General features: G+C 31.7%; 1 protein-coding gene across 1 annotated transcript in view; it reads left to right on the top strand.

The window, feature by feature from the left end:
* LOC125064099 overlaps positions 1 to 14,565 on the top strand; it is a 290,773-nt gene that overhangs the window by 247,402 nt on the left and 28,806 nt on the right. The gene's annotated exons all lie outside the window — the stretch shown is intronic.

Here is a 14,565-nt window from a genome sequence, read left to right as displayed (position 1 = left end):
TCAATTCTTTGTTATAAGAATATACAATTTTCAATGATTTTATTTAGATAATGTCAATTATTTTAAAATTTAATTTAGTTGTTGATGTGAAGGTTTTGTAATTAGATTTGAAAGATTTCAAGCATGTGATTATTCCTGAAGCCGATTGTTAAATATTTAAAGCGAATACAACGAATATATAGTAGAAAGCTTGTAATAATTCACTATCTATCCATTTTCTATCTTGTGATTCCTGAAGTTTCTTAGCTGTGCTAGTAAATCGACTGACTCTCAGATCGCAAAGAATTTTTATATTTCGATGTAAACACTGTCTTTGAATACGTAGAAAGCAAACCAATCCCGCTCTACAATTCAAATATTTACTGCAACTGACTTGCTCTGCAATTTTCTTGGAAAGAATTTTTGGGTTGAAATGCGACTGCTTCTCCCCGACTGAATAAATTCGTAAAAAATCGTTTTTACAATTTGCATGTAAATACCATTAAATGTTAAAGGAATACGTAATCATATTATAAATGTGGTTTTTATATATTTTAATTTAACCTTTCTTCTAAATTGACGACTTTATGTAAATTAGTAGATTGGTTGGTTTTGAAATTATACAGACATTCCATGCGTTATATTAATTAGCCAGATCAGACAAAAATTAATTTAAAGTTTGGAAAGCTCTTCTCACACATATTTGGCAGCAGAAATCCTAAAGCATTTTTAAATATCGTTTGAAAAATTATTTCCTGTCAATTTCTAAATAAAAATATGTATATGTATTGAACTTTTAAATAATTTATTTGAATTGTTTATAAACGTAAATTAATAGTTCTAATGTAATTGTTATTATCCTTTCTCTCAAATTTAAATGCACCTGTGCAACTTGTGTTACCTCACTTAAAATAATCTTTTACCACAGGTCGATTGACATTGTGTACCATTTCTTGATTGTTTCTTGTAACTCTTATGCTATCTTTTATTTATATGTTGTGCAATAAGCTATGTTAAATATAATTATAGTCGATTTAGATGTTAGTCGTCAAGTATTTGGTATAAAAAGTAACTTCTTCCTTGGGATTCGACCTAGTTTTATACCAAAAATTTGGTTAAATGAAGCATATATACAATTTACCCATAAAGCATAACAGATAAAGTTACTTTCGTATTCATAATATTGGTATAGATTATCGAAATTAATTGCTATAATATTTATTGATAGAAAAACTCAACAACACTTGGTAATAAGGACTTTGTGTAACACACCACCCACTCATCCGATATTCTACCGCCAAACAGCAATACACAGTATTATTGTGTTCCGGTTTGAAGAGTGATCGAGCCAGTGTAACTACAGGTACAAGAAAAATAACATCATGGTTTTCAAGGTTATTGGCCAATTGGCAATGTAAGGAGTGATTAATATTTCCTACAGCACCAATGTCTAAAGGCGGTAGTGGCCCATTTGCACGTCCACCAATACCAAAAAGGTTGGATTGCAGGGCTCATGCCTGAAGACATCTATCTCACCGCTAAACAACAAAACATCTGTCTATACCTAGAAGACGTATCTGTAATATACAATTAATGACGTTAAATGAAATACAAAACTAATGAACCTATATAGTTTGCATACAAAAACGATAAACGAACAGTCGAATTCATTGAAAATGGTACTCGACAAAACCTGATCGTAAACATTGTGCGTATTCGAACAAATCGGCTAGAATAAAGGTTTGCTTCAGCAAACCGTCATATATGCAGGCAATCACTCAAATATTTGCCGCTGTTAGCTTCCCTACTGTTTGTCGACTCTGAATATTCCGGTCGAATAAGCAAAGGTAATGTTTAGTATATGTGTAGACTATGTATCGGGCTGTTTGCTCAGCATTGCTGTGAGTAAATAGTACGGTGTTGGGTGAGCTGCTCACGTGTTCGATCCGTCGCCTTATCGGCTATATCATTACGGGTTCTGACAATGTATACATGATAACGCGCGAGGAAAATATAAAGCTAATGTGGTAAAACTCATTCCATTATTGGTTAGCGGGTCGTGAATAATAAAATATAAAGCAATGGTAGCTACTGTTGGTATTTATATTAACGTATTATATCGTCATTGGTTCTGTTTTGCTACAATTTCGTAACGTTAACGTAACTTCTAACGTTTTAAATATAAAAGGCAATTTTACACGTTGAAGTAGAATTTTCCGAGAATATTTTTATATGAAACATTGTAATTTGTCACACAAGCAAATAGCCACGCGCAGGTATTTGTTTTCCTTTTTGTCATAAACTAGCTTTGCTATTCCATAAAAGTGAACTTAACGTATTTCACGCGGAAATCATTGAAAACTGACTTACAGTGATTTATAATATAAGAAACTGTTACGGACGTATCTTTTATATCACAAACACTATACGACTTTGGTGATAGATGTATATATACTGTGCAAAAATCATAAATGCCATGTCAATATTTTGACAATTTCTTCTGTTTACACTTATTGATTTGTAAACATTTACATATGTATGTATAGAAGTGATAACTATATGCCCATTTGCTTTCTATATTAATAAATCTAAGCAACAACTCGTAAATCAGGCTCCAGCTTGGTAAAACACTTCTTCTAAAGAGAAGATTAGCTTATTTACACAGGGTACCCCAGTACTATACGCAGCGCTAGATTTACACTTGGGGCACGTGGGGCTAGTGCCCAGAGCAGCAAAATTGGGACATTGAGAATAAACATTTTTTTCATGTTATCTTTTAAAATATGAGTAACTAATTAATTTTTATTTCTACGAAATTTTCATTTTATTTATTAAAAGATATAGTTGTCGCTCGCGGCTTTGCTCGCGTTTTAGGAATTGGTCATCAGGTGTTAGGTTTAAAAAAAATCTCACTTCATACACATTCTCTATTTAATAAAATTCCGTTCAGTGGTTTGGCCTTGAAAGCCTAACAGAGATATTAGAGCATTTATTATTAATATAATAATTTTCTGTTATTTATTTTTGGTCTTAAAAATATTAGTATATTTATTTAGTACTCACTATAAATTGTACTACACAGAGATTCTACAATTAAACAATTCAAGTAATGATCAAACGAAAACACAAATAACTAATGTTTCACAATTGATCAGATGTAGTTACTAAAATAATACTGTTATTAAGCATGTCAGTGACGCGAAAACACGTGATATCATCTATCCAAATAGCATCTAACGCGCATAGCATACGGCCGCCGCGCTTGCGCCTGTCAAGAGCATATCGGTGACGTGAACCTGTAAGATTTTCCTCTACCTAAAAGTGCCCAACGCGACTAAAGAAGTTTACACTTCAATAATCTGTTCTAATAAAATAGATGCTGTATAGATAGTTTCGCTATCCACGTTGTGTTAAATATTGATAATGGGGTGGATTTTTTTATAGAGCCCATATGAGGCACAAAGATTGAATCCAACTCTGAATTTTGGTTAAATACGTGTGATAGGATATCAACTGAACAAATATTTCTTACGATATTTTCCTTCACAGTCGAGCGTGAAACGAACTATTTACATGAATTAAGATCATGAAACTAAACGATGCTTTCCCCGTTTTACGTTTTAAGCATGCAAGTATTAATTATAATTCACTGTTAACTATTGCTATCAAATAAAATATTTTTGTGTTAAAGCTAACACAATTACAGTCGGTATTTATTTAGAGCCACAATATAGCATATAATTAAAAAAAAAAAAAACATTTAAAAAAAGAAGACATTGATTATAGAAAGACTGGACATGACAACCAATATTCTGGATCAACAAGACCATTTTTATCCCAGAAAATAATTGGCGGGAACAGCATTCCATATAACATAGCTCGTATCAAGCAAACTTTTTGTTCATTAATCCAGATATTCTGTGGTTTTATCCAGAATAAGCTGCAAGAAACAGCTAATATTTATATAAAATTTTCCACCTCAAAACTAATAACGCAAACAAACAAGCATAAAAGTTCTATCGAACAAGTCTACGAAGTTTTAATCCTTACTCAACATAGACAATGATATTATTAACGCCACCTTGCATTACTTCCAACGCTTATACACAAAGTTCCGAATGCGAACGAAGTTGTCGCGAATGTCGAAGTTGGTACTAATTAAATTATTTATAACACTGCATAGTTCACGCGCGAGCTACAACCTCATGGTTGATTGTATAATCATATTCAAAGTTTATAACTTTTTTAACAATTTTCGTTCCACAAACTGTGAACTGAAAATCAACGTTAACAATATTTGTAAATGTGTGAGTGCTTTTGTTTGTCTGGATGTGTGTATCTGAAATTTTCATACGATTTAATAGTGTGAAACTTTAAGCAGAGATTTAGGACGATTGTCAAACACTTTTGCGATTACAAAAGCATTATTTATAGATCTTGTTATTGCAATGATTTAAAAACGATAAAATATTGAATATTTACTTATTCTTAGAGGATTTTAGAGCATTTTAAAAGATAACAAGATAATTTAAAGTTGATGCACACTTTAATATGCTTACTTTGAAAATTTTCATGACAGCAATAGGTGGTTTTTTTTTTAATATAACACAGTAGGAAGACGAGAATTCTGATGTTCAATGACAATAGACTCGCACGTGACATTGGCCAAATAATCTGTGTCTTCTTGCACAAATAAAAGCCATAACAACAAAAAAATTGACAATAGACCTGTCAAATATTATAATTTAATTAAAGTATTCGAGTAGGCCTTTTTCCCTTCTTCACGATGTAAGGAATGGTTAATATTTCTTATAGCGCCATTTTCTATGGTGGTGGTAGTCATCACTTACCATCAGGTGGCCCATTTACTCGTCCCCTACCTATATCATATTTTTCAAACATAACAATAGAACATCTAAAACGTTTTAAACATATAATTATTAAAATAGTTAAAGCACATACTAATTAAATTATTTACAGTATTGCTTAGTTGACACGCTACGATCTTATTTTGTATACTTAATTGTTAACCCGACGCCACATATACTAGAACCTTTATCAAAGAACTTTATTTTTCTTTAAGATATCAAGACCATAATATAACTGCTTCGTACATGTTTAATAATTTTCCATAAGTTTATTTATTAAAATGTTTTATTTATAGAGTCTGTAGATTAAAATAATAATAATATTTTTTGCTTATCAAAAGAAAACATTGTAATATATAATTATTTACATTCATTATTATTATCGGATATAATTTTCTTATCTTTAATTTTTTTATTTGGAATTAGCGCAATATGTTTTTCAAACTCTGTTATCTGTCTTTTCTAGCAGATCGTGTTATCTCATACCGGCTATCTATCTTTTTTCTATCTTCCTTATACTCGTAATATTCATACTTGATTTATCTCTGCGTACGTCTCAAGTTCTACACTCTATCTATTTCCATGATTCTGTTAATCTATCTCAACACTCTTTCAGCTGAATGCATTCATCTCTTATGGTGGTGGTATTAGTGGCCCAACACTCCGATTCGTTCATGATTACTTCGATAACTGTTGGATAGTTTTATAATTAATTTAATTTGTTTTAGTTAAATGTATACAAGGGGAAATTCGGTACTGCGAAAGCATTCGTTTTACAAAATAGCAAATCGAGAGATGTGCTTCTTATTCGTTTATTTATCTCTGAATACAGCAAGCAAACCATTTCCAAGTAAACTATTATTATAATTGTTTACTTATCTGAACATACCAATACTCTAGTTGGTGGTAGGGCTTTGTGCTAGCCCACCTGGATACCGCCCACTCATCAGATATTCTACCGCTAAACAGCAAAACAGCAGTACCCAGTATTGTTGTATTCCGGTTTGAAGGTGAGTGAGTCAGTACAACTACAGGCACAAGGGGCATAACATCTTAGTTACCGAGTTTAATGGTTCATTGGCAATGTAAGGAATGGTTAATATTTCTTACGGCGCCATTGTACATAGGCGGTGGAGACCACTTAACATCAGGTAGCCTTTTTGCTCATACCTAATATTAAAAAAAAAGTATTTATATATATATACTCTTATTGTATAAGGTTAATTATGATTCTAGCACCAGAAATAAAACACGAACCATAAATATTTAAATACTCGTAGCAAAACCACGACTATAAGTAATATATCACATATTTGTAAATTTGCAACGGACTGACATGAATATATTTAAAGCCGAAATACTCGGAAGTATATCTATTGAAAAATAGGAATAGCGAGTGCACTTTATAAAATTGCAAACATTCCCCAACATATCAATCACATGAATGTTAGCAAAAAGCATAGAGTATCCTTATTTTATGCTCATTGTTAAATTTGTAAACAAAGGAAATATTTCATTTATTTTAAATATGTGAACATAAATAAACTTTATCTTGTAAAGGAATACACAGATTCGTTTGAAGTTGTCTTAATGAAGCTGGATCTGAAACTCTAACCTTATTTACCATAGACAATTATGATGTTAACGTCACCTTGCATTATTTCCAACGCTCATAGACAAAGTTTCGAATTCTGGAGTTGCAGCTGACGAAGTTGCTACTAATTAAATTGTTTATAACAGCAAGGTTCACACGTTGGAAAGTAAATCCGCATGGTCGAGTTTCTGAATATTAAACAATGAAATATTTGTTGAAATATTCAATTTGAATATGATTTCACATTAATTATATTACTCTTATATATTAAAAAACTGCCACATTGATTTAGCGGTTAGCTCATGAAACTGTTGAATCTGAGGTGGTTTCACAGATCGGGTCGATAGAATTTATTAGGATTTCGTGTATAAAACACATGTCGAATTACTGCTCGATCTGCAAAAACTGCAAAATAAAATTAAAGGGACAAGAGAGCTCAGATGTGTTTACTCATATACTTCTACGCTACCAATGAGTACCTCCAGTGCGATAGGTTTTCTTCGAGCCTAAAATACCATGTATGATTGGTTTCGAAACGCAATCGCTGGCGCCGTAAACCTTGTGTAGATGATATATAAACATACCCATTTCCAAAAAAAGCATTGTCATTACAAATATTGAAATTGTTCTTCCAATAATTGCACAATCTACAAGCGACTTGAAGCTCGACGAGCCACAAATTCCGAGTTAATTTTATGTATCTAGTATTGATAGAGTAATTTGAATACACATAATGTAAATACAAGTTGTAAAGAATTGAAAGAACCTGGGAAGCGACTGTGATATATTTTCCGTATAGCTACAGTCACACTCGTGCAGGAAGAAACAACTTCAAAACATATGTTCTAAATGTACTGTGTCGCACAAGTGTGGCCATTGCTTTACAAAATTATTTGCAGTTACTCAAATTAATTGAATCTTAAACAAATAATAAACGTAAGTAAAACAGTATTATATAATAATAAAGACGTTTTTAATACGAAGATCATATTTAAACGTTTCTTTTCACGGAGAATTTTATATTATAATTTCAGATTTACAAGTATAATTGACCAAAGTGATAATTTCTAATAAAATTCTTTTTCCTCAAAGTCTACGGAGATTTCCTTAAATCCAACACTAACTTGTATTTATATCTGTTTAAGGGTAGTAGAAAAACGTGTTAAGAAACGAATTAATAAAGTAAATTTATGATAAAAGTTCAAAAACGAAAATAATAATTAAATATTCATTACGTGGAGTTACCGCGTTTTCTCCCCTTCAAGAAAAATCCTTGGATGCTTTAATTTTTTTTTTATATTTAGTGATTGCTTTTGTTGTGATAAATTCGATATCGATAATTCTTACTAGTCGATTTTCAGGCTGGTAGGTGGTAGCTTCACTTTATATAGTTTGATGAATGACGATTCAAAAGTGCTTGTAAAAGCCTACTTATAATAAAATATATTTTGATTTTGACTTTAATGTTGATAGTTACACATCAAATGAGGCTCTTGCATAACAAATATAATTAAATAGATCTTATAAACACTATTTTTAGTAGTTTTTTGTATTACATTTGTTTGTTGATGCCTCTGTGTAAACCGAGCTTAATATTTACCATGCACTCACCAGTTTTTCTACCACCAAACTCTTTATTTTAGAAGATGTACAAAGGCATTTACAAGTAAAAGTTACATAGCATTTTAGATACCATGATGGTGGAGTATTAACGTTGTAAAGAAAGTATTATATTTGTAATAGGAGATGTATCCTGAGGTAACTAGAGACCATCCGGTGGAACATTTTCCTGTCACACGCAGACAAAGAAATTAATCTATAAAAGACGAAATGTGCCTGTCAAACTTTGACAATAAACACGTATTCAAAACAGAATATCACCGAATTGTTCTCGTATACTTGAGTTCTGCGGTCAGATATTTTACATCTACATATATGATAATAACATATTTATATAATATTTCAGTCAATATACTTAACGATATTTATTATTTACCATTATACTAAATCTTTGTTTTTCAAGTTTCAAAAAATGCCTGAGAGCCATTTGACAGCTCTTGCGCCTGATTTTTTTTTTGTTTTATAAATATTTGCAAAATTTAAAGTTGAACTTTTACCTAAAATACCATTTTTTAATGCATGTTTTAATGTATTTTTTACTTCATTAAAGCAAAGAACGGTAGATATTATTTTCATTAATTACTTAATGATTGTATTGAACCATTTGATAAGAAACCCAAAATATAATTCATATTAACCACACAATTTTCACAACAATTAAAATTTAAAATACAGCATACTAATCCAGTATCTTCATTATCAAAAAAGATAATGGATTCCGGATTTGCCTTTGTTCTGAATGAAATCAGTCCTTGATGAGATAGGTCAAAATTAATTAAACCGATATCGATATCGCAAACGTCGCATCACTATCGCCACCATTAACGCTATTACGCTAATGATTCGCCAGCGCAACGCCCTCTAAATTACAAAACAAAGCTTTTTAATTAAGATATTTCTTTCTTGTAAATTCGTTAATTCCTTTGAACTGGGCTATGTATCGTGGTTTTTATTATTAATTTTATTTATGTCTTTCATTTCATTTAAATGAATAAAGCTAAAATTTACATTTTGTTTATAATATAGGAAAGCAAACGATCAAATCGACCAACTGATATTACGTGCACCGCCCAAAGGTTGGCGCACTAACAAATATTAACCATTTCTTAGATAGCCAAAGCGCCACCAGCTTTGGTGGTTAAGATGATAAGACCCTTTTGCCTGTATCTACAGTTTGACTAGCTAGTGTAACTACACTGGCTCATTCTTCAAACCAGAACACAACAATAGGATTTATTGCCGTTTTTCGGTAGAATATCTGATGATTGGGTAACCTACCCAGAAGAGCTTGCCCAAAGCCCAGCCACTAAATAAAACAAAATTATATATAATATATTAAATTGTATTAGGGGTACCCGGTACTTTTTCTTCACATATTTGTATTGTAAATCTTGTCTCAAGTTTGACCATGTAGACCATGTAGATCTCAAGTATTATTACGTTTATATGTAATTATATATGACGTAGCGTTGATAATTTCAGAGGGAGATTTAGTATAGATCATAGTTTGATTATTTTTAATGACGTTCGTGTTGATCAATGTGTCCGGTCTGATAATTATTGTGATTTTTGTGATGACATATTGTTTATTTGTTATCGAATATTAATGTTAAGAGCGGGTAGTCCCGACACACTACTCTAGTGTGGCATGAAACATGCTGACAACTGATTCATTCAGTTTGTCACCGTAGCACGAGGCAGACACTTTCTAACCTGGTTCTCAATCGACGTTAATCAAGCTAACCGTAATAAATTTTGTGTATTTGTACTAGGAAATTAAATAATAGTGTACTGAACAATTACAGCGCATCTTTATTTCTGATATTTCGCCATTATCACGCCCACCGTGGAGGATAACAGCCAAGAATATTTTAAAGGCCCTTCTGATGATCCGACATATACATATAGAATGGAAATTTTATATCAATTATTATCGTCATTATACAATAAAGGTTTCATCTCCAATGCTTGCAGATATAGGGAAACGACTTAAAGAGAATATCCTTTAAAGACATTCCTATTGAGAATTATCAGATATTAAGAAAATAGGTCGATTATCAAGTTTTTAACAAAATACATAAATAAATTTTAACGCAATTCAAGCCTGTTACGTGTAAAATTCAAAATAGCTTAAGTGTCCAATTGAAGTTAGTATACTATAAAAATTAAAAATCAAAGGAAACATTTAACATATATACTCATTATATATTCTACCACCAAACAGCAATACTTAGAATTATATTATATTGTATTCCGGTTCTTTAAACCGTGAATGAGCTGTCCAGTGTAACTGGCGCAAACGGTATACCATATCAAAATCCAAATCAAAATTTACTTTATTCAAGTACCTTTTACAAGCACTTTTGAATCGTCATTTAACAAACTAAATTAAATAAAGCTACAACCGGTTCAGAACGTAGATTCTACCGAGAATAACCGGAAAGAAACTCAGTTACTCCTTATGAATATCTTAATCCCCTGTTTTGGTAGCGTTGGCAATGTAATATTATTCTTTATATTATAGTTATTCTTTTTTATCTTCGGTGGTGATCATCAGGTGGCCCATTTGCCGGCCTGACTACCTACCTAAAACAGGAAAATGGGCTAAAACCACTTGGACACACAATTTAACAAAATGGTTATGAGTCATTTTAAATTTAATAAATAATCATTACAATGTTTTGTAACGGAAAATAACGAAAAGGAAAAAAAACTAAACGTTTCTTCAAACCTTTTTATAGCATTGAAAAAATTCCCATTTTCAAACAAACGTTTAATAAAACTATTGTTGAATAAATCGTTCCCTCGGTACGTAATGTGAATACTTACGGATTATTGCATTTTTTAAACTCACGAAGCGTAGCTAGTGTTGCCATATGTCTAGTTAATCCGAGATTGTCCTAGAGTTTTTTGTTTTATACATGGTAAAGTAAAATTTATTGATGTTAAACTTCGAGAGAAAAACTTCAAGGTTGACTGAATTTAAAATTTCACTATGAAACGTTTTAGGGGACTTTTCTGTCGAATAGTATTTCTTTCTTTTATGAAAAAATAAACAAGCCTTAATATTATATATTTACACAATATATCTATTAATTTATATGTTGATATATAAATACATAAAATTTTGTTAAAAACGCTGAACATATTTTCACTATGATATGAAAAGGATATCCTGAAAATTGTTACCTTAAATCTGGAAACCCTATCCTCAGCGTTAGGTAATTGATTTTGTTTATTTTCACAGGTGGCAAGGATACCGTGTATTACAAATGTCTCATACAACTTATCGCATTTGTTACAGTTTTTTTTTTTTCTATTTTAGTATTATGAAAGCGAAAACGAAGAGAAATAACTGAATACTATAATTTTTTATTCTATTTGTTGACAAATATTGCTTTTGGCTGACAATTTGATTTATAAAGCCTATGAATATGCCACTAGCCCAAGTAGTAGAGGACTCCTATCCTTTTGGAGAACGCTTGGTGCTCATCCACACCACGCTGTTTCAACACAGATTTGTGGATACATAAGTAGGTATTCGTAACACATGTAGGTTAACTAACTATGTGTTCCTTCATCCCCGAACACCAGATGAAATTAAATACACGGAAGCTCAAATAGCTAACACTAATATATTAATACATAATTTGGATAAGTTGTTAAACAGAAATCGGTATTTAGGGTTCATTAGAAACTGATATTTTCTGATTCTGATTCTGTGTCGTTATGTAACATAATTCAAAGTCCTCAGTTTTTATTTCTGCAATACTTAACAACTAGCAATTAACCCTATATGTGTAGCTGTTGAAAGGGCTTAACGGCACAGCAGCATAACCCATGGTACTGCAAGAAGTATTAAACAACTTCTTAAGACATCGATGTGACGTAGTTAGCGACACGTCGCCGTAAGTGGTTACGTCCCTTGGGCAGGTAATTACACTGACTTACCCCTCAAACCGGAACTACTAGACTATTGATTGTTTGACTGTGGAATAACTTATGACTACTGAGGTAACCACCGAGGCGAGTTCTACTAATTAATAGTTAGTTTCATAAATAAAGCGTTATATATTAGGTGTTAACTACTCGACTCAGTCACTCGACAGTTATCGGCCATTTATGGCAAAAAGTTACATTATCACATCAACTTGCCCTACAAATTATTAAAAAATTAAAACGTAAACATTCAATATAAAAAAAAATATTTAAAAGAGGTTTTATCATTTTGGCGCCAAATTTAGATGAGTGACTTGCATTTTACAATGAAATTAAATCAAAACAGAACCTGTCATAGGTTTCAAACTTCCCAAAAAAATCTTTTGAATAAACGCGAAGTTTAGCGGGAGACCCACTAGTAAATTTTATTCTGTCTGTAAGTAATCAAATAAAATTACGCGTTTTGCTATCAATTTTGAAAATCGATTTTCGAACATAACACATTCATTTTAAATGTCACCCATTCACTATGCGCGTAAACGCTCCCACCTGACATACAATCAAACCACGATGTAAAACAGTTTGACTAACATCGGATGCCTCCCTCGAGAATTAATTTCCGACGTGGACGATAATGAAGCGTTTCGGGTCATTTGCGTCGATATTCCAATGCCGTTTAGCAAAATGAGCGCCGCAGCAAATTTGCTGAACGCATCCGTGCTCCGTTTCAACTCACACACGACTGTTATTGCATCGCTGTGAAGCGCTCGAAATTCAAACGATCGTTTTTATTATCCAGCCATTTTTATTATTTGTTATGATATACAAACTCTTCGATATTATATGATAAAAAAAGCTTTCAAATAAACAATCCTCGTATATTTTAAGGTTTTTTGAATATGCATTATGCTATGAGCAAAAATACTTTATATGCTTGCTTTCATAAACATTGCGTATAGGCTGGCAGGATTTTAATAAAGCCGTTTTTTTGATAAAAAAATGTTATATTTTCATCTTCATCAGCATAAAAACAATCTGCCTTTCATCCGCAGATGTGGATTTGTTTTTTTATATATTTTTCCTTTAATACATTTACGTAATTTATTTCTTTCATATACAGTGATAGCTATTATTCGAAGAAAAAATGCTTATAATACACATACTACTAAGTTTTTAATTTTTTATCAAATTATTATATCATTCGTACAAATATAATAATAAGTAGATAACACTAGTTACACTATTTAGTAAGGATAGCTCAGTGATCATATGGATATTAATCGATGGTCATAAGTTCCAATTCGGTAGATAACAGAATTATTAGTTATCCAAGGTTATTATGTAAATAATTTTATATAGCAGTATTTAATTAACTTGATGAAATGATCTAAATTTTTTGCATTTTTATTTTACTTTTTTTATATTATATAGATCACCTCTGCCCATATGCATTGGCGTGGTATATTTTTTAACCATATCTGACATTGTCAATGCTCCGACCTTAGGAACTGAGATGTTATGTCCCTCGTGCCTGTAGTTACACTGATACTCTCAAAATGTTATCTATGAATATAATTTTATTGATGTATCTTGTGTTTACGTGACTTGGCGTTACAGCAACACGTCTCGGCACCGCGTTCTCATAACTGTAAACCTAAACAGTACTCCATAATAATGCTATATAAATGTTGTAAATTAAATACTAAATACATTGGCTTAATTACCATTTAAACTAAAAGATCAATACAAAGAATACAAAGTATTGCTGTTAATTATACATTTACTGTGAAAAGGTTGTAGCTATAAAGATAGAAATCAAACCTAGAACCTTATAATAAGAACAGCTTCACTATATAAATAATCTCTAAACTTACCGCAGATCACGATATCTCATAACGTAATACGCGGCATTGACTATTATGATTATTATATTAAAGGGTCAAAATAGTATATCACCGTAAGTCAGTTGTCAACATTTCACAAAAATATATACGAATTAAGTTCTTCTGATAGCACTGGAATAAATGTTGTTTATGTTACAAGGAAATGAATTCGGATTTAATTCGAGTGATACCGATTCAATCGAATCCTCGATATCAATTTAGAATCAATTTGCGTCACGGGCTTTGATTCCGTCGTTTGGTTTATCCGCGTATTCTAAAGCATGTGCGTAAATACGTACTGAATTTTATTGAATGTTATAAACTAGAAGCTTCTTCGACTACATATATATTCACATGACACTAATGGTTACAAATTATATATATATTCAGCCCTATATGCATGCATGTATATGCTTAGATTCGCAGGATTCACCCGCGCGAATTTAAAAAACTATAACTCATGTCCTTCCCCGATATTCGAACTATCTACATAGCAAAATTTTCATCTAAATCGGTTCAGTGGTTCAAGCGTAAAGAGGTAACAGACAGAGTTACTTTCGCATTTAAAATATTAGTATAGCTATTGAATCCAAATATAAGCATACGTAGCCTTATTAATTATTATACAGGTAGGCAGACGTGCAAATGGGCCACCCGATGATATGTGGCGACTACCACCCAT

The sequence above is a fragment of the Vanessa atalanta genome, chromosome 5, assembly GCF_905147765.1.
Source record: "Vanessa atalanta chromosome 5, ilVanAtal1.2, whole genome shotgun sequence".
Lineage (NCBI taxonomy): Eukaryota > Metazoa > Arthropoda > Insecta > Lepidoptera > Nymphalidae > Vanessa > Vanessa atalanta.
Note: the sequence above shows the minus strand (reverse complement) of the source record. Positions and strands in the feature narration are given on the sequence as shown.